Source organism: Bombus terrestris, chromosome 15 (assembly GCF_910591885.1).
Source record: "Bombus terrestris chromosome 15, iyBomTerr1.2, whole genome shotgun sequence".
In the NCBI taxonomy this organism is placed as follows: domain Eukaryota; kingdom Metazoa; phylum Arthropoda; class Insecta; order Hymenoptera; family Apidae; genus Bombus; species Bombus terrestris.
The window spans coordinates 3,116,929-3,139,232 of record NC_063283.1 but is presented as its reverse complement, the minus strand read 5'-3'; the positions used below and the strand labels follow the sequence as shown (position 1 = coordinate 3,139,232).

At 39.2% G+C, this 22,304-nt stretch overlaps 1 protein-coding gene across 1 annotated transcript in view; it reads left to right on the top strand.

Annotated features, from left to right (window-relative positions):
* Positions 1-22,304, top strand: part of LOC100643666 — a 69,849-nt gene that overhangs the window by 931 nt on the left and 46,614 nt on the right. The gene's annotated exons all lie outside the window — the stretch shown is intronic.

Genomic DNA, 22,304 nt, shown 5'->3' with positions numbered 1-22,304 from the left:
ATATTTAACGTATGCGCATATTGTAAAGCGCGCAGGGTGGTAGCTTTCGAGTGGCCAAACAATGCAAACCTTGCTAATGCGAATATAGTGTATTTTAAGGCATACATTAATGTGAACGCGTATCCTTATTATTCGATATTCCCCCGATAAAATGCAACCAACTTAACGTATTATCGTATTATATATTATAATAATTGACATTAGCAACAAAGAAACGTACAAAGTTATAGCGACCAGAAAAACAGGCGAAGAAAATCTTCGTTGTGTTTCGGAAGAAGGATGAGCTGGGTGACGTTAGACGGATCGATGAAGATTTACGAGCAAACCATACACCTAAACAGCTAATGCTCGCGATCGTACCGACAATTTATAGGATATTCGGTTTAATTATTTATCTTTATAACACAATATGAGACGTCTAATATTCTTTTTCGATTCTCTATCTAGCATGGGTTGAAATATTATAAATATTAATATTCGTATTAGTCTAACGTTAGATTGCAGAGTTGAAATCTAAAGAATCAATATTTGAGACTTTGAAATGTCGAAAGTTGGACTGGAAGATTTGGTCATTATTATCAATGGTTTAACAAACATAAGTGGATTAAATCTTTCAGTTGCAACAGACCGATTTAAGAAGCATTTCGCGTTATATTAGGATAAAAAATAAACGCTATGAAATGCACCGTCGCGTCGAGGCCATATATAAGAGAGTAAACGGTTGACTCGTTGCAAGAGGTTGTTTCTGCGAGTTACAAGCTCGTTGCTTCCGTGAAACAATGTATGCTAACGAATCCGAGTCGAGCCCTCTCGAAAAACCTCGTCCTGGTTTTCCTAGCAAAACAATATTTTTCGCGTTACGTTTCCTAAACACAAACGGTACAGAAAACAGGCTGCGGATAGGCGAAGAAAGCAGTAGCACTAACAACGGTTTAATTATTCGTGACGATCTTGCGTCGTGTGTTCGTTATTTTCTCGTCCTTCTCGGAACGCTCACTAGTCCGTGAAGGTACTCGTAGAAAATCCTTGAAAATGTGCCTATAGTCGGTCGGCTCATCAGTCGCTGTAGGCTTTCCGCGGTAATCCTGTCCATTCGTGAAACGTTTATCGATCTATAGCCTGTTGTTTTCATTCTTTTACATTCATACCGTATGTGTCATAAAAAAGTTTTTTGAAATTTCATTAACACTGTAACGAGACACGGCCGTCATAATTGTACTCGTGAAAATTGAAACCAATGTAAAAATGTACATGTATACTATTATTATAGAACGTTTACAGCATCGAACTTACATATTACAAATACAGGTTGAACGTACATATTACTCTGTTTATGCGTCGTGAAACGTTAAACAATATACATCCCTCTTTTACGTAGTTACGTTCATAATTGCTCTTTAATGTAGGCTAATTAACCGAGTACCATCGATAAGTATAGCATAAGTATATTACGAAGCTTGTTTATCGATTGTTGGAATAAAATAACTGCTGCATAGTAGAATATCGATGCAAATGATAACCATGGAACATTGACTCGAATGAAAAGTCAATAAAGACAGAGAAAGTTCGTAGGCAGTGGACGGATGTCTGGGACGTCCGGTGTGTTCGTATGATTCATTGGGCAAGACGAGCTTCAGCTACACTCAAAGTCAACCCGATCGTTTGCCTCTAATCGATGATTAATCCATCCTCCTTCAAGGCGTCGACATGGTCGAGTGGTTCTTCGAGTTGACGAGGTGTGTACGTGTATACCATCTCGTACTTTTTGGCTTGCGTTGCCCACATTAAGTTCGAATCACCGTGATTTTTCTTTCTTCTAACGCGAAAATATTTTTGATCGTCGGTTTTGAAAATAGGAATTTGCAGTATAAACTCTCTTTTTCTGTTACGCCGTCGTTTAAAAGTATCCGCACATTGTTTCTCTTTGACAAGTTTATGGAAAAAAGATTTACTTGATTATTCTAATCTTTATTAGTGCTACAGTTATGCATGATAGAATATTATAGAGCAATGGAATTGATTTTTATCGTAGTTTCTAATACTAAATGATACTTTGTTCGAAAAACTCCTTACCCGTAGATTGCTCGAATTTTCAAACTACAAATTAGACGAAGAAGATTCTTTTTCTATGACAAGCAATCACCTAATTGAAAATTTATAGGAAATTTCGTTATACACCTTTTTAGCAATAGGATTAATTTGCGTTTGATTTGAAAATTTGGAAAAATTCAGTACTATTAAAAACTAATACAAACCTACCAAATCTACTGACGAATGGTAGTCGAAATAATTATGCGCTTCTGCGGTAATGCTCGGATTTCAGAGATTAGCGATGCGTGACAAATAATAGAAAGAACGTCTCATTGTCTGTTTCTTAATCCATCGTTCTGCTTTCCAATCGAAGCGATTGAAACGAGTTTGAGAAACTCGTTGAATCGTATTTGCGAATCTGTGATCTTCTACCGATTAATCTCTCCTTTCCATTCGATTTTCGATCGCGTTTAATCAGAAGTCGCTTGTCTTTGCTTTTGTCTTTGTTCATTCTCAGAGAACTTGCTGCGATTCAAAAACGCGAGAGTCAAGGGTTAAGTAGAGCGAACGATTACCACAACCACAACGCTACGATCGAGTCAAGCGAGAATGATTCATGAATAGAATCATTCTATATTTACTTGGAACGAATTAACGTAATTTCCATGATCGTCGAACGACACAGTATATGCATACGGATTGTATCGGTGCGGCGCGACGTTCATTTAAGTGGTTGATCATAAATATAAGCGGCGTCTAACGGGGAAGGTCGATTCACCGCGACTTCCGCTTATCGGTGACTCCGCTTACTCTCCAACCAGTCGATTTATGGGCTCTCTCGTACTCTCGGCACTCACGACGTATACTACTGTTCATAAATATGTAGAAACTTTGGTCGATTTGGATTAACGATATATGAATGTTACTAAAACATATGGTAATTATACCGTTTAATGATTTCTCCCAATCTTCATTATTTGACTCAAGTCTTTTCTTTAAAAACTCTACTTTATTATTGTAACAAGAAATCAATCGAGGCAATACGAGAAAGTAATATACCTCTTATTATTTTTGTTATTAAGAAAACAGCAGATTGTAAAATTGTCTTCTTAAGTGACAAAGGCGGTTCAGTCTAACACTTGCAGATTCCGTTTGTAACTTTTCTTCTTTTTATATTTTACGACGACTCCGATAGAGTAAAAATCGTTCTGCGACTCTTTTACACTCTGTCGAAAAGTAAGTGTCTATATACTTTTGAACAGCACTGTAGAATTCTAAAATCGTTTTTCGTATGCCGATCGTGCGTTTCCTGTTCCCGGCGACCGATATTAGGATCCATACCGGTTTACACGTACCAGAGTTAATCAACGCCGATGATTAACTCTGATATGCGAAAAAAGCAATGTCGTCTAACTGTAAACCACGAACACGAGTTTCTCCGTTATATCGAGAAACATTCGCGCACGTGTTCTCTGCGTGCAAAGAAGGAAAAGACTCGCAATTGCGTAGTTCCAGTGTCGTTGTTCTCTTGCCTTTGTTAACAGACACGTATCTGCCAATTTGTAAGAAGACTGTAATTAAGAACGAGCTTACGGTTGGTGCAGTTGGTGATTAGGAAGTCTTATCTCTGTCGGGTCAGCGTTCGTTCAAGATCGCCATAGCTTTTACATTCTGTTCGAAAGAAGAACACCCGAGATATCGAAATTAAAACTATGGATTAATTCCCACAACCAATAATTTGTGAAATTTCTTTGTAAAATTTTTAAAATTTTTAAAACTTTGATAAAAATTTTATTAGCGTCGATAACACGTGTCTTGTAAAATATTACTAGAAATATCAATTTACATATGCAAGATAGGGTATGGAGTTAGCTAAACGTAATTAACCTGTAGCGTTTACCTGATAGGTATTGTCATTTGGCTTTGAATGTTTGCAGTGGATAAATAATTTGTTTACTCGTTTCCACGAAATCGGAGAGAATACAGTATCGAAAGCACGTTGATAATCGATGTGTATCAACGAATGCGAAAACCGTGAATAAATAGGAGAACAATACCGAATTCTTGCTTCTACGCGCGGTAATAATTAATCATGCGTTCTCGCCGGGGAAAATGAGTGTATTGGGCCATGTCGATGATTCACTTTGTGTAAAAACGTATTACCTGGATTTAATGACACGGCACTCGACATTGCAAATTAGTGATATGTATGTTGCGCAATTCGGGATTACTTGTCGTGAATTCTGCGAAAATGTTCATCCATTCTCTCTACTGAAAATAATTGAATCGAATCGAGCCCCGATAATCCGATCCAGTTCTCTTCGTTTATTCGAAAATCCAACGATCTCGTCGCGTGGATCAAAGCGAGACGATGTTAAAGAGTCGCGTGGAGCGTCCAACAGCGATCGAAAATCGTTAGAATGAAATACCGACGATTCATTGGACAAGGGTGATCGACGATTTTCATTTGCACGAGTCTTGATTAAACGTTCCCCGGAGCGTCTGTGACGGGGCAACAATGCGGCTGCGAGAAAGGCAATGGAACCTCGCCGCGCCACTTTACATTCTTCTTCATTGTCTGGCCGTTAAAACGAGCCGCGCCGCGCCGCGTCGAGATCACCGTCGGGCAAGGAAAAAACTGTCGCGGCGTCCGTGACGAGGGTGCGACACCCCTTCGCCCTATCCGCAGCCCGAAGGAGAAACGCGTCTCCACAAGAACCACACGCTTTGGATGTTCCATTTTTTGACATATATTGCCACAACTATTAGAGTATCTCTTTGTTTTATACACTTCAACCATACACAAACCAAACTGATCAACTCCATCAGATCTCGTCGTTTGATTACGAAGAATCGAACGACGATACTAGTAATTATTAGTACAATATATGGGCTATCACAGAGTTTGATAAAGATATTTGTTCTATGGATATATATTCTAAGCAAAAGATATCGTATCAATATCGGTCATATAATGTCTTATTTAAAAAAATTTGTAACAAAAATACGAAGAGAACGAAGTAGCAAACTCGTAGTTACTATATTGTGGGACAAAAATAGGCTTAAAATTAACATAATCGTAGCTATGTTAAATATTCCTCGCTCCTATCTATATGAAAATGACTTCATCGTCTAACTATCGGCATGAAGATCATACTGATTTTACTTCGTTTTACTGAATTAGTCAATCTTTATGTCGACTCAACACACGTATCGATGTTTTGTGTTTCTTGTTGAACTTATCGACTTAAAATCCAATGACGCGTTCCAGTACTTATGGTCGACAGTCTATGTCGCGAATGGAGATTCTATACGTTTTCGATCGAGTCACTGCTGGACATTGCGGCTGAAAGCTTAAAACTTCGTCGGACAAGGCTTTTAGATAACGTTGGAAAGTTTTACTTCGTGTCCTGTGCTCCGCAACTCTTCTGCTCCTTTTTTAAGGAAATCCGGTCCGAGAATCGATGTTCCGTAGCGGCGGAAATCCGATTAATTAATCCCGGCCGAAATCGTCTTAGACTTTTTTTACAAAGTTCAATGCCTCTCGAAGGGATTCAGTTCTGTCAAAGATCGCAAACTTTAGTCACAGTTTTTAGTCACAGCGTATTTATTTGTTCTGCTTGGACCAATGGTCCGGTCGTGCGTTCACGAGCAAACTTATTCTATAACTGTGTATGTACATTCCATAACTGTTAATTCTTTCACAGAACTTGATGAATTTGTCATCTTTGCATCGAATAGGTTTTTTCCATCTTTCACTCGATAATATTAGGTCGTCCGAAAAGTTTCTTTCGTTTTATAAGGGAATAATGGATGCACAACATTGTTCGTTTTACATTATTTTGACGAAATACGTATGATTCATTTTGTTCTATCAAGATAAAGATCACAACGTTCGACAGATTAGATTTCATGTTTGTATAAAGATGCGTTGTTGTAAAAGACGTGTCTGTAAAAGAAAAACACTTTTCGGTCAACCTAATATTAAAGTACAAATTGTATTTCTCGCATTTTTCCCTGAAATCTTTATTTGTGAATGAAAATTCAAGTATTCGTGACCACAAGTAAGAATTTTACCTACCAAGTATCACGAGATTAGACTAGATATTCCTTATATTCTCTCATATTATGCGCAGTCCGTGTATTTTTACACTTTCAAATATCCCATAATTGCATAAATAACCTCAGTAAAATGTTTGCAAACACCGTACTGATACTATTCAGAAACATGTTATCTGGCGTTTACGTGCTTTAACGAGTCTACTATATAAAAACATATTCATCCTTATAATGACAAATACGTGCGACGATACGATAATTTCCGCTATAAACGTCTCGTTAATTGTGCGGCAAGCGTAGTTAGTAAGAAAGGATGAGTCGATTGTATTTAAATTGCCGCTGCTGTATTTTATTCGTTGATTCTCTATCGATATGGCGCGTCAGTGTCTGCTACGATCTGCACAGAAATAATCACGCAGCGAAACCTGGCGTATGGAAATTGTTCACGGGACGATCGTAGGAAATCTCAATTGCTAGACGAGGATTTAAAGCAATGGGACGGGCGTAGGAAAGGCAAGCCGTTAAGGCAGGGCTCAGCAACGGGTCAAGAGCGTTAAGCTCAATGAGACGACGATCGAGGCGACGAAGAGGCTCGTGCCACGTGTGGGCAGAATTTTATAAACGATACGTGCCAGCCGTGGGCGAGTCGTACCAGCCGACGCATCGTTCGCAACATCCGCAGATTATCGCGATTTCAGTTGTTCGAAAAACCCCACGCTTCTTTTCGAACTATTCTGTCCACGATTTCTCCGCGTTCAAACTAACTTTTATAGTTTCATCTTGAACAAACTTTGCTCGAGATCTCTCGAATCTCAGAGAAATCTCAGAGAAGCGCTACAAACTGCTTTCGTCCTGCTTTGTTGATTAATGGCACTATCCGTAGTTCGCAACTCCTAGAATTCATGCTTTTACAAAAGTATTTGGATTTGAGTAGATTTTTATAATCTATCCTCTCGCATTGTTACGCATAGCGTACTATTTAATCGCCTAATGTAGTTTAATATTACTTTGTCATGTTCTATGCTTAATTACGTTTGAGTGCCAGGGGTCATTGAAAAAACAGAGTCGAAAAATCCCGAACAGCGCGATAGCGCTTGTCGTAATCGATTGCGCAGACAAGAAGGGAGCGCAATAGCGCTCGTCATATTTGTTACTTTATGAAATACATCTATAATATTATATATGCGTACTATTAGTTTATAAATATCTCAAGTTTTGTTCGATAAAAATTACTGACAAGATAACGATCGTCCGTAGCGTTCAAATACCGTACTGAGACTTTTCGACACAAAATCTAAACAGCGCAGTGCTTGGCACTCAAACGTTAATCTACATTTTCGGATCTCATCATTTACCATCAACAGAGAACATGTATTAAATAAGTAAATAATAATAATAATAACTTTGGACTATGAGAAACCGGAAATGAAGTTCGTCCTTAGTCTATCTTGTCGTCTTAGTCGACGTTATTTTTGCAATCGTTAAAATCGTGTCACATTCGATCGGTTTGCTCGATTCGCGGACGATGAAAGTTTCATCGATCGACCTTCGAGACTCCGGCAATGGGCAGAGTCCTAGATTCCTCCGCGGTGTTGGTGTTGCCAATGTCGGAATTGATTTTGAAACGGGCGTTCTTGAAGAAAAACTGGATCCGGTTTCCGAACGAAACTGTGTCTCTTAATCTCACTGTGTTTAAAAGCGCGTTTCTCTACGTAACATACAGACGCGGACGTTTACTGCGAGAGACGATCGTAAAGCTTTCTGCTGGCGAAGCGTTGAACGGATAGAACTAAAATAAAAGTCCAGCTGTGGCATATGGGCGCCACTATCACGGTTTAAATTACCATCAGTTTACTCTTTCACCCTTTCTCCATGGCTGGAGTTCCCGCGAACCGAACCGGTTCGACGCCCAAGTAACCCCGTCACGCACATTTGAAATTTAAAACGAGTTACGCGAACGTTTAAACGTACACGGTCGAGGACGACTCTACTTTCAATTGTGACGAAAATACCGCTTCTTTTCCTTCTTTTCTTGTTCTGCTAATCGTGGCAATAAGATCTGACCAAATACAATACCGCTAACTTAACTAAGAACGCTGAAACTTATCGTCAAAAATACATTGTACACCTTTTCGTCGATTCTGTTCTTCTCGTTGGCAAGTGGTTACATTTTCATTCGAGGGTAAGAAATAAGTTTTCTTCGAAGTCCCATTGTGGCCTGATTTCTAGAGTCTCGTTCGTCCCGACATCTCAAACGTTGCACCGTTATTTCGGACAGTAGGTCGTGGCAATTGACACGAGGGACTCTCCTTGACTCCAGCTCTGTTTAACCATCCAGCCATATTTTAAGGAAAAACAAATCAAACAAAGCGAATCGCGATGAAATGTCTGATTTATTATTAGATGTTTAATTGCCCGATATCTCGAGCGTTATTTTTGCAATTTTTACATTACTTATTTATTCGCGATAGTCCTTTTACATTTGCATCGAGAAATAAAGTTAATTCATTTCACTTTCTATTTTCGCTTTCTATTTTTCTAAAATATATTAAAATTTAGCCACTAATCGAACAGGCAAATAAACTTGCTTCGTCATTTTCAAAAGTTGACGATCACGACGATTCGGTATTTCATTCAATGGTTTAAATCCACGATTACATCACTATACATTATTTCTACTCTTTTCCTATCTTTCGTTTCCGAAATTGATCCAAAGTGTGGCTTCTAAACAATTCATATGTACTCTATAATTATTACTGTCCACGAAGTATGAAATTATGTGTCAATTAATTAGACACGATACAGAGGGTGTAAACAAGCGAGCAAAATTATACAGATGGGGAGAGAGAGGCACGAAGGTAGTGTTGACGATGCAACAACGTGGCCAGGCGGCAATCATCGAATCCCCTTAGCGAGTGGCGTTCATTGTACTTCCGAGTCTCATTGAAGCCCGGCTATTTCCGTCGAGGCTTTCCAAACACGCCGACCATTGGAACGAAATTATGCGACGCGTGCCAGCGGCCGCCATATGCTCTCGAATTAAGCTCGCTTTGCGAACTCGTGGCTTGGACCCGTGAATGCCCAGGAAACCGACGACCCCCCCTGTTCCAATTCCACCTAGAGGATAATTGCGCGAGGAGACAATGGCCTGGTTCACAAACTTGACGACTCGTTTCGAGTTTCGAGTCGGTTTACGACTCGACCGTTTAATCGCTGTTCCCAACCGATTCGCGTCGATGTCACGTAGCGTTACAGATGTTCTTCGCGTCGACGAACGTTCGTGTTCTTCGGCAGCCCGTTATTTCACGCTCCTTGTTACTTGTTGCTCGTCGGATGATCGTCATTCGGAGTGGACCAATGTTGCTGAAACGTACATTCCATCTTTCCTCTTCCATGCCTATTTATTGCTTCTCTAACGTTCTCCGTGTTTTTTGCACTATTTTCGGTCGAATAGTATCTTTTCATCGTCAGAAAATCCTTTGGCTTATACTTGTTTGCGACTTTTGTACTTTGAGGAAACAGTATGCTATAATGAGTCACGAAAAGCATTCATATTATCCTCTCTCAATTAACAACTTTGAATAATTCATATGTTTTCGCGAAACAAGTTTCATCATTTTGAACAACGAGAATGTTAATTAATTAAGCTCCGTTATTCCAACATCCGCATCATTGAGGAGAATTTTAAAATTAGCGTACGAATGTCTATGATTCATTGTATTTTCAGGAACGTTATACATTTTATTATTATTATTACATAACTTTGGCGTATTATTTGATTGTTCGATCCATTATGAGGTAAATTCGTTCTATAAAAATGGAAAATTATCTTCCTCCGCTACAAGCTTCGTTCTAAAATGTCAAGAAAGTAGGTACAACACAGATTGCGCTACAATAATCACGAAGTTAGCAAAGTGCGACGTCACGTTTCACGTTCATCACATTGCGGTTTGAAATAATTGTAGCCTATTGCGTAATCTCATTTGTATCCGAGTCGACTGCTCTCCAGTTTTGCGCTGACGCTTCTTATTTCCGGTCCAGTCTCTTGCACATTTCTTCAAGGTGACATTACCAGTCATCGTGATCGTTCGAATGTTTTATCGGTTGTTTGCAAGCGTTGCATCCAGGCCGCGGATTTTCTTCTCGTTGAACGATTCAGCGGTCAATTCGGATCAAGCCACCGGAACAGAGTCAATCTGGACCAATTATGCAAATCGCCGTGTTACCGTTAAATTGCATCCGCCGAGTGCGACATTAACGTCGGACTTTTCATCGCGAACGCGAAAATTATAGGACGCGTTGATTTTTCTCTCGCGTTGTCCCACGCTTCGAAGTTCCCTCGCCGAAAATGGATATCGTGGAATTCGTTTTTGGTCGAGTTCGTTCAGAAAATGCGACCACCTTGAAGACATTTCCTTTGAGTTCTAGTTCGCGTCTCTGTCGAGATAAACGCAGGGAAGAATTTTTACGAGAAGAGCGTTTCACGCTTTTATGAGAATGTAGCGCGGTTCGATTTGTCGTAAGAATCAAATCTTACTCGGTATAGTAGGATAGGGTTATTTAAGCTGCTCAGAAACCATACTGTTCTAACATCATAAATCGAAAAGTATAGAGAATAAGGATTATGTTATAAATATTAGTTCGCAGAATTTATTTATTATTTGGAATTTACGATTCTTTATACCATTTTCTTCTGACAAATATAAACTTGTGAAATCAAGTAATATTAATCTTTAAGAAACCAGACAAACAGGTAAATCGATTTTTGACAATTTTATCCCACTTTTTTGAATTTCTTTAAAAATTGAAGGAAATGTTTGTGACGAATCATACGAAGTTACTGTACTATTAAATCGACAAAGTAGGTCCATATGTAAAAACAGGCCACTCTTCACTTCATAAACGATTTACTAAGTACATCTAAAAAAAATTCGTGCATTTAATTTATTTAGCACGACTAGTCGAATATTCGGTCATAATTTGATTCAAATAACTTCAGTAATTTAAGAGAAAATAGGTCATTAAGTTGGGCAATTTTTAGGTATAGGTAGAATTCGGTTGAGAATTCTCTTAAGATCACGAAAAGATGTTACTACAGAGAAGTAGCTACTAGAGAACAGTAAAAGGTACGATCAAACGATCGAATTGCACCATTTCGTATATTAGCTAGAATTCCGAAAACCTGGATTGTTGAAATCTGTCAGAATCACAAGTAGCAATCTTTATACTTTGAGTCGAGTCAATGCGAGCTGGCTTTTCAAAGCGTTCTTTATACTTTAGCAACCACTTCTTTTAGATTCTCGTATTCATCGTTGAAACTTTACCAGCCAAACATCGACCAGATTCCACGAATCTTTCTCCTCATCAGAAGTCTATCTTTACTCCGTCTTTATAGCTCTCGTAAAGTCGAATCAGTGGTCGATGTATTTGTTTTCAAAAAGATCGCCTTTCCTAGTGAAAAAGTTCCCTTGAACTCTCTATAAGTATCATTGCCCTCTACGATGCGTTGAATACATTTTAGATACTTTCAACTCTCCGACTATTAACGAGCTGCATATTTGATCAATTTCTTAATTTCATTAAACAAGTACACGGCTAATGTTCAATTTAAGAAAAATCAAATTACCTATTTCCTTGAGTTGATTTATTACAAAAAGATTACGTAGATGGTAGCAAACTACAAGACAAACTTCTAACTAATTGAAAACGTATATTAAACTTTGTACCATTTAATAATATTTTCGCATCAATACGAAAATTTGATACGATAAAAATAGAATGTAGGACTTGATACAGAGTCTATATTTAATATGCATTTAATCACTCCGCTTTGCTTGATTCTGGTTCATCAAACGATGATAATATGAAAGCTCGAGGCAGTGTTATTTAATTTCTATGACCGTGACAAACTGAAAGATACTGAAATCGTAAACATAGGGGTTGCGGTCTGCAAACAATCTTACTTTGTCAATGAATGTTAGTATCGCGTAATGATAAAAATTCTTTAACTCTTCGCCTTATCCATCAAATAAAATATTGAACAGTCGTGACGATGACGAGCAGAACCTCTGCCAGATGAGAGTGAAATAGTTTTCCGACGTGCTATCTCTAATTAGGGAATTCCAGTAGCGTTCTATGTTTCAAGATCGTCCGTTAGTCCGGAACTCGAAGCCGTGTTGCGGATGTCCGATGTCTTGAGTAGTTCTCGGAAAGATTCCGAATTACATATTCTTCTTCCTCTCTCGACCACAGTTCTGTTCATCACGCGTGACTAAAGATACAATAAGTTTCACGTTGCGTGAATCATCGCACGAGAGGTCACGTTCTTTCTTCCCAGAATCATTTTACGGTTCGAGTAGTACTTACATCGTCAAACGCGTCGGAACACCTCGATGTGTCATAGAAAAAAGGAAAGAACGAACGTTCAAAGAGGAAAAAGCGTTTGTCAGCAGGACGAGCGTTTTTAAGATGCGTGGAAACCCTCGTTACTTTCGCTTCGCTGTCGCTTAATTCGAGAAAAGAGTAAAAATCAAATCCCGATAACCAAGATGTTTATGCATTTTTAAGAACTTTGTAAGTGCACGAATGCATAAAATTCACTAGTAAAATTTACATATCTAATTCGGTATATTTATTATATTGTTCAAATGTCGCTGTATTGAATATACGACCCTCCTTAGCTAAAACGTTTTACCTAGCATTTCTAAACCGAAGAAGGCCGAAGTTTTTATCATCTTCTTTGCACCATCTCTGTTTTTCCTGCTTCTCAATTACGCGGATGCTGTGCATTTTTGCAGCTTTGGAATTTTCCAAAAATGCATAAACTTTCCCGGTTATATCATACTTATTATACTTTCCTCGCAGATGACAACGCAATTTTCTCTGTTGCCCAGCTTTCGATTCATATCCTCGGATAAAATGAAAAGGACTTTGCTACCAAGAACGTCGAATGACTTCTATGACTCACACAATACGTCGTCGGATCGTTCGACGTCGGATCTTCGCATCGATCGATCGATCGATCGAGATAGTTTTTGTAATCCCAGCGTCGTGCTCATCCGTTTGTGGTAGCCACGTGTCCCTTGGTTTCCCGATTACTCTTCAGTTCTTCACAAAGAAAAGAACTGTGGAAGGGTGTGGCGTAGCCTGAGAGGAAGACTGGCGTCGCCACGTGATCCAAATCTATTCTCGGCTTAACAATGGATCACATTCTTAAGGCGACTGCTAGTCTAGACTGTATCTTGGAAATCGTACTACCGAAACGTCTCTTCTTTTTTCGTTTCACCAAGGCATCCGACTGCAACTCTTCCATCCAAGCGTGATTCAATGTCATAAATTGAATCACTCTATTTGTTAGCTAGACTATTTGCTCAAGACTATTTGGATGTTCAATTCGATTTTCCGCGTTCGCCGTGTTTATAGAAATTGCACAGGATTGTGTTCCTTGATTCAGAAAATTGGGAAATCTATTGGAAAGCAATCGAGTGCAACCTTGAATCTGGTGTGACACTACCGTTATGTACACGTGTATAGTGGTTATACATATATGTATATACACTACGTTTCTCGTCTAATTCATATAAAACATTCTTACTGAAGTTTACGTTAGAAGATTTTTCAGACTAACGCGTATCGTTTTTAAATACAAATAGGTTATTTTGCAAAATAATGCAAAACCGTGATCGATTGATCGTTTCTTTGGTAATTTAAATAATTATCATATTTTATATGAAACTAAAAGACGTCATAATACTTATGAACCGAGATTTACGTATCACCTCTGGTATCCATTAAGAGCTCGTTTCAATTCATATCAGATATGCGCACTACTGACGTCGATATGTTAGTTGCACGCTGTACAGCATCAAAGGATGTACGACGAAACGTTGCTGGTTCGATGGCTTGCTGTTGAGTGGGCGATAATTTTTATTCGTTTTTGATGATAAATGAAACGACGAGTATCTATGCTCGAATGAGAGCATAGATACTCGTCGTGTCGCAAGAATAGTAAGTAGACCATCGAACTAGAATAGGGGTCGATGTATTGCGAACGAACGCTTTTCCATAGATCCGTGGCCAGAGCATCGTCGCGTCTGTTTCTTCTGTCAAGTTATTCCCATCGTGACAACGATCGTAGTATTTCTCGTGGGGTTGTTCGCCTAAAAGTAGATTCAGTAGGACGCATTTAAATTCAACCGACTGGATTCTAACCGCTGCAGGATGTCTCGTGGTTCGAAAGCTTCCGTTTTCCGCTCTCCGATACCACCTTTTCCTTCGGAAAATTTTCTCCAAAGGTTCCAGATGATTCAGCGTGCCATACTTTTCTCAGTATATAGTGTTTGATCGAAAGCTGCCGTTCTACTTTCATGTATATCGCAACTCATCGAATTACAGTAGAATCTGACCAATATGAAAATATTAACGCGGTATTAACTTATCTTCCTAAATGAACGCGTTATACGTAATGTATCAATCATATGGAAAATTACACTCAAAAATTGAAATTGTAACAATTAAAACATATTATATAAGTTAATAATAAATGTTGAAAAGGCTCTGAACGAAAGATGATAGTCCGCTTGAAGGCAGCTTACGAGGAACGAGAGAGGGCAGATGTTTCGAAATCAAATGGTTGGCGATGAATTTTAGCTCTTCTTGTAAAATGTATCTTCGGTAACGATATTTTCTGTCGTGTTGGTCTCGTACCTACTTGACCGATTTTTGCTGAATTCTTTTCAAACGTTTCACTGCGCTCCATGGAAACTTCCCTCCGGGGTTTACGGATTCGCACCTGGACTCCTGCATTTCCAACGAATTGTTCGGTTTTACCTGCATCCCTAGCCGCCCTCGATCATTCGTAGCCCATCTGTCGATCTTAATCGGCACGCACGTTTAGAAAAATGGTTCTCAACTCGCTGTCCCCTGCAAGAAGGTATCCCGAAAAAAGCCAAATAGCTTTAGCGGTATTGTTTGGTAGATTATTGTAAGGAATAACCAAGCAACCTCATTTTTTTCCAAGTACATTCCTCTTAACGACGATTAAATGAAACGTTTGCATAAAAAAATTTGATTCCTCTAAATCAATAGAAGTGCAAATGGAAAGGAAAAGTTGTTCTTACGTTCTTATAATTGCCATAGTCCTCGTGTGTGGTGAATCAGTCATTCTGGTAACGGCATGGCAAGAGGAAATGGGAATAGTGTATCATGAATGACGAGGGAGTAAATTTTCGTGGCACGAGCCTGATGGCCGACAGCTGGACAAATTATGTTGATCATTTTTCGAAAAGTCGAAGGCTGATGACTTGATCTGGCACGCTTATAATGTAAAACTGTATCTTTTTCTTTCGTTAACGCGATCGTTAAAATTTTACGAGCAACACCGACTTTTTATTCACGTGTTAGTAGGTCACGCACTAGTTTTATACTCCTAAACAGGAAAATCATTAGGTGGCTAGAAATAAATCCAAAATCTTCTCAAATATAACGGTATATAAATAAACTCTTGTAACGATGTAATAATTAATTACAAAACACTCTTATTGACAATGAAGGTTTTCTTTTCAGTTTTAATCCTCTGCTATTTCTGCATGTTTGCAGTATACGACGAATTTTTTTAACATCATTTTCAATCTCAATTTTCTACCTGAGCAATTTCACGCGATGCAAATTACTTGGATGATAATTGAATGCGGAGAATAGAAATTCTTTTATGGATAGAAACTGTGGAAAGTCGTACAAGCAGTTCATTTTCACATCATAATTATAAATAATCTTTCAGTAAATTCCAAATAATTTTTCTCCACAGATTTTGCAATTTTTTTAATCGATAAGCTTTATTCTTCGAATTTACTCTTTATTCAATTTTTTCCTTATACGGAACACAAGAGAAAGTACGTACAGCGAGCAACGTCGCGGAGAATAACAAGAGAAAATGAGTAGTAGAAGAAAGCAGAAAGGAAGATTATTATTAATCGCAACGTTTGCAACGGTTGTCAGAGGCGAGCTTTACCAAGCCTCTCTTCGAGTCGCTTTCAATTTGCCCGAATTTTAAGGGAAGCAAAGGGAATCGCGGGCTTTGCGTTTCCATTCGCCGAAACTGCAATATTCCCTGAAACGACGAACCGGCTAAATCGCGAAATTCATTGCTATTGCCCGGCAACAGTTGAACGAAGCCTGTTATCGTTTATTGCGCTATAAATCAGGACGACGGTAACAATAATTGAATCGCTTCTTCGCGTCGATATTTCACATTTTCCTGCGTCATTTCCGGTTTCGTTTGTTTCACAGTTTACCTCTGCTTATTAATAATTCGTTTCTGGAATTGATAGAAAAAGAGGAATTTTCTATATAGCTAGAGTTTCCTATTTTACGTGTATATCACCATATAAGTCATGCTTGTTACCGAGAAAATTATCGTTAAAACGATCGATAGACACGATTTTCTCGATTAATTTTATTGTTTATCCGTAAGATACACAGTCGAATTAAAATATGTGGAATTCTATAGTATGCAATAATTAACATTTACGAACACGTCGTACGTTGAAACGAGGTGATATTAAAATTATGTACGTTCCAATGATCATTTCGCCCAAAGTAGGCAAGTGTTCGGTCATTTATGGACGTGAGTGTATCTTCGATACACCTTCAAAACTATCGACTCTGTTTCTGGGGATAATACGAAATTGATACTTTTCCGAGTGGATCGTACGTCCCGGAAGCTTCAACCGTTTTATAACGTCACGTTGTTCTCTTTTTTCTTTTTCTTTTTTCCTCGTTTTTCTCGTTTTCTTCCGCGTTATCGTAAAAAGCAGATGCGGCTTGGCTGGTTTTTCCCGGATTTCTGTTCTCTGCTATCTAGCCCGGACACACTCCGACCGGCTGAAATAATAGGAAAAGGTCGTGGCTTTACGGAAGCGCAGAGTAGCTGCGAGCTTTTCGTCAAAAAATTCACATTTTAAACTTATTCCTCTCTTTCCTCGTTTTATCTCTTTCCTTTTGATAAGACGAACAGACTCTGGTCGAAAAATCTGACTAATACGGACAATCGTTCGGGGGGCCGTTGTAGAAGCGTGAAATCGCTCGTTAATCTCGTTTCTCGATTAAACTCGCAGCCGGTTTTTCATACTTTCGCGGATGAAAGTTCTGTTGTTTCGAGACGGTCTGGCGAAACTTGCTGACAAAAGCGGGGCCAATTAACTCGAAATTAACAGCGCCGCGATGAATTTAATGGGAAAAAGACTAGCTGAACCGTTAAACTTTTTACCTATCGCGAGTTCTTTTCTCTTTTCAACGCGTTTTATCGTTCGCCGCTCCCTCTAGCATTTCCTCCCATTCACTCCAGAACATCTCAAATAAAGTTCAATTATTTCGCGTTGCTGACTTTGTTAACAGTAAGTGCACGGTTCTTACCGTCATGAAATTCCAATTGAATTTGGAAGATGCTGGAGACAATACACTAGGTCGTGAAATTGGTCAGTAGTCGAAGTTTACGAGCGTCGTGGCCGAAAGAGATAATAATTTGACACGTTTAGGGAGGAAAGTATTTACGCTTGTAAGTAACTTTAACGAATATAGTAGGTGTATCGTACGAAACATTTTGAAATTTCATTAGCAGTGTCGTGACGCTCGACTATCACGATGATATTGGTAAAGTTTGAAACAAATGTGAAAACGTACGTAGAAGCTACAAGATATTGAACGCAAGTACAGTGGCGGAAGAAAGTTTAAAATATGTGAAACTGTACCTACATGAGTATAAGTAGAACTTATATTAAACATCTTTTTCGTGCTAAACGCTCATCCATCACAGAACTATATCGTAGTACATTCATTTCTCTCGTCAATTATAGTTCAGTTTTGTGAAATTATATCGTTTCTCCCGTTTTATTCTTTAAACTGTAAACTTTCTTTTCGCCATCGCTGTACATATTTCTGAACGATCGTAAAGGTATTTTTAAACGGGCAAAATATTTAACGAGACTCCTTTTAACGCTTATTACGTATATGTTTTAAGATGGCTATTCATTCGCGCTGTATAGAAAATGTCTTGAAACATTCTGTACTTTTGTCCATTTCAATCCAAACTGTCACATCGTCTGGCTTATAACGTACGATTTAATTTCGAGCAAACGAGCGGTCAAAATCCACTGGCCACGCTATGAGCGGCCGATTTAACTGGGCTCTCGGTTAGGTGCGAGACGACGATGACTCACGTGCCAGGTTCGTTGGCTTCGCCGACGTTTTATCGACTTTCCATCGTCGACTGGATGTGCACGCAGGCGGCGCACGGTTTGTTGTTCCGCTAATACACAGGAGGCGCATTTAGAAACGAGAAATAGTGACTGGCAAGTGCCAGGTTCGCCGAGCGACATCGATTACACACACGCGCTTCTGCTAACGGTACACGATCGCAATAAAACGAGAGTAAACGTTACGAGCGGTTTGGAGCCAAGAGTATCGACGCGTCACGCGTGACTCGCTGATAGTCTGCGGGAGAATGTCAGGAACCACGGAATGCAAAGTAAAAGGAGTACAATTGTTCTCGCTCGGTGGTAACGACAATTGCTCGAACACGCTCGCTTCACGTTCTTGCTAGTACCTTCTCCTTCTCCCTTTCTCTCTCTCTCTCTCTCTCTCTCTCTCTTTCTCTCTCTTTCTCTCTCTGTCGTGCTCTATCGTTCTCTGCGATTTACGTTATGAGATTAAAGTAGGAAACTTGGCAAAGCGGTGGCTGGTGGTTTCACCACGATAGTGGGATCGAAAATGGCCCTCGACTATTAGAATCTGTAACTGCGCGAAGATCAAAGCAAACGAGATTACGAAGACTGATGGATGTGGTGCTTTATAGTCTCTGGTCATCGAATTACACACAAAGGATTATAGGAGAAAATCTTGATAAATGTCTTTACTATTTTTATTGATTTCTTTGTTTTAATGGCACTTTATGACAATGTGACACGGTTAAGAATGGAAAGAAATGGAAAGACGTACCTATGTGTTGTATAATACATTGTCGAAGCTTTGCAAAATCAAAAGTACAACTATATTCTCCAAACTGTGCTTTAAAATTATGAGTATGGTGGAAAAATACATCGTTTGCCCTCAAAACCAAGTAACAAAATAATTTTGATAACATGCTCTCATGAAAGGTAGAAAATTGGTTTATCGAGTTCTTCCGTATCTTCGCAATTTCACTTCTTTAACTGCTAAGTATATATGCTAATCGTCGTTAATTACGTTCTACAAAAATACACGAAACAAAACACGATTTCTAGCGGTCGTTTAATTCCCTTCTACTATGGTAGCGAACGTGGATCGAAATTGTAATTTTTTCGCTATCGAACAGCTACTTTAAAACGCTATGCGTCATGTCCAATGACGGTCGCGATCATCACCGTATGTAGATCCCTAAAGCGAACACGAGAAAGGCGTCGTAAGTCGGAGGGCTTCGTAATATCTTGGTCGACATCGGTCGACCGGCTTACGTGTGCGTCTTACCTGCGTCGTGAGTGTGCTTTTGTTTGACCTCTTGGCCGCTCCATGCTGCAACTTCCCGTTAACCTCGTCCAATCGTCGACTCGTTCCTTCGAACGAAACTTTCCACGCGATTTTTCAACACACATACTATCGTTTCGAACGAACGGAACGAGTTGTTCGCGACGAGGATTTAAAATATTCGAATAAGACGCTATTTCCGGTGGGAACAAGACGATAAAAGGCAACGTAATCTCGGGTCAACGATATCGTGTTTGCACGAGTGTCGTATTTTTCACCGACCTGTTCTATCGACGTAGTAAAGAGGAAGACCTACGACAAGCCGCAAATACGTGATCGGAAGTTCTCGAACCGAGTCGCGGTTACATCCTCCAGAATCTTGGGAAACCAACCACGTGATCCACCGGAAGCGTGTCTAAGAATTGACAGCGAGATAAATCGTTGTACGTAATTCGAAAAATTTCTAAGCTGACGTTAATTATGGAATCGTTGACGGAGGACAAAAATCAACGTCCTTACTTTTTTTAAAGTCGAGGGCGAGAGATCTGAATCGACTTTTTTCGTTTCGCTTAATTCGAGATATTTTCCAAAAATGTACGAGAACCGAGGTAAAATTTATTTCACGGTACACTGTCAACGGTGTGTTCAAATAGAATACGACCATTGGAACGTGAATTTAGCTATATTTTTGGTTACGAATTTACGTACAGTTAACTAATCATGCATTCTCGCGTTTGTTTCTGCATAATGGTCGATATCTCCCATCCACCTCGTTTGGACACTACGCAAATGGTGAAAACGCAGCTATACGAATATTATCTAGGGAATACATATATATGTAGAAAAAAATGGGATTACATGGAGCTTTAAACAATGGAATGTTATTCATATGTAAAATTTGTCTATAAATAGCATCGGTCCGAAAACTTGCCGAACTTCTCGGTCTCCACAAGTGACCTGATCGTTGGGACAAACTTCAGAACGATGCAAAACTTCGATGGCCAAAAGCTTCCATACTGCAGCGTGCCAAGTTCTGATTGGCCTTCGAGTTAACCACGTAATCTCTTTGTTCAATACAAAGTTGTCGAAGAGCACCTGCTCGAAGAAAGAAGCTCGAACGTCACAACGAGTATTATCTTTGCGTGACTCGAAGGATTTTATCTTTTCTTAGCTTAAGCCCCGATAGTGTGGAGGTTTGGTTAATATAGTGCATCGATTATTCAATTATCACGCGAATGTCGCGCGCGGTGAAGTATTTTTGCTGGCGACGCGACGCGTGGACACCGGGTTCGCGAGCGTTGTCATAATTACGCGCTGCGTCGTCATTAAGGGATATTCGCAAGAAGCGCGGTTTAATTAAAGTCGTCGTAAATAGGCGGGCTCGCGACAGCGTCTCACAGACGTGCGCCATCCTCGTTACAAAACTCTGTCGGGACTTTCGTTGATTAACATGCAAGTAACGCGTCGCGACGACTCGCGTTAATTATCGCGTTCGAACCGATGTTCCGACGTCTCAGAGACCTTCGCTATTCGTACGCCAAGTACGTACTTGTACACAATTTCCCGACTGCGTTTTCGGCTGCGTGAAAACGCGAAGACGGAAATCGCCTGTAAAGAGGATCGTCAAGAGTCGGAGAAAATTGTCGGCAAACGAGACGATCGGCCTTAAGCCTCCTTCGGGTTAGACAAGTTACGCGAGTTCGATTCATTCGAGTCAAAGTAACATTCGAGCATCGATGTTTAATGGAAAACGATATCCAAGGAAATAGTTACGCACGTGCACTGTCGGCTATAAATATTAGGACACCTGCTCGTTGTATTTATCGGAAAACTATATAGCAGATTTCACTTTATGCGGAGTTTTATTACGAGATGCGAATATTTTATTATCATGGAAATAGAGTAACAGATTTATAAAAAAACAATTAAAGATTGAAATGTATATATACAATATATTAATCGTCGTTTTTAATAATATTTAGTAACATTATGTAATAATTACGATCGGTACATGTAAGATATTAAATGCGACGTTGATTATAATTAAGAACATTATGTAAATGAAGATTAAAAGGAGAAGAGCATGGATATTTTCACAGGAAAGCAGTTTTAGAATTCACTACAGGATCAATTAACTTTATGTTACCAAAATAGCCTTTTTATTTGATTTCGAAGCTAAATATGTTTCTCCACATTCGTATTCACATCCTTTTAATTCTGACGAAATGATATATAACTAATTTATTTTACTTATATTTGTCAATAACGTCGAGTTTATCCAACTTCCACAGCTTATTTGATCGCTTGATTCTTAATAGATGAACCGCGGATTTTTATGCATTTATGGTACGTTATACAATATTCAACGATATATCAAATATTCAGTGCGTGGCGATCTTTGTGATTTTTACTAAGCGAAATAAATCTCTACACACGTTGGTTCCATTTCCTGCGTTTTGCTTTTAAAAATACGAAATTGCATAAAAAACCGCAGTTTATCAATAGATTAATTCGAGCGGCGCTCGTTAAAGGGACGTGTGGCAATTTCTGTTTCCAATCGACATCTCTTTTCCCCGGTGTTTCGTTAATTGCGTCAATTCCATATTTCGTTCATTCCTTGCCAATTCCATATTTCGTTGCTCGCGATGGTTCGACGGGGAATTTCGTAACTTTCAGGGGTCAGCAGTTTTTAAAACCTCGACCGTACGTTTTCAATA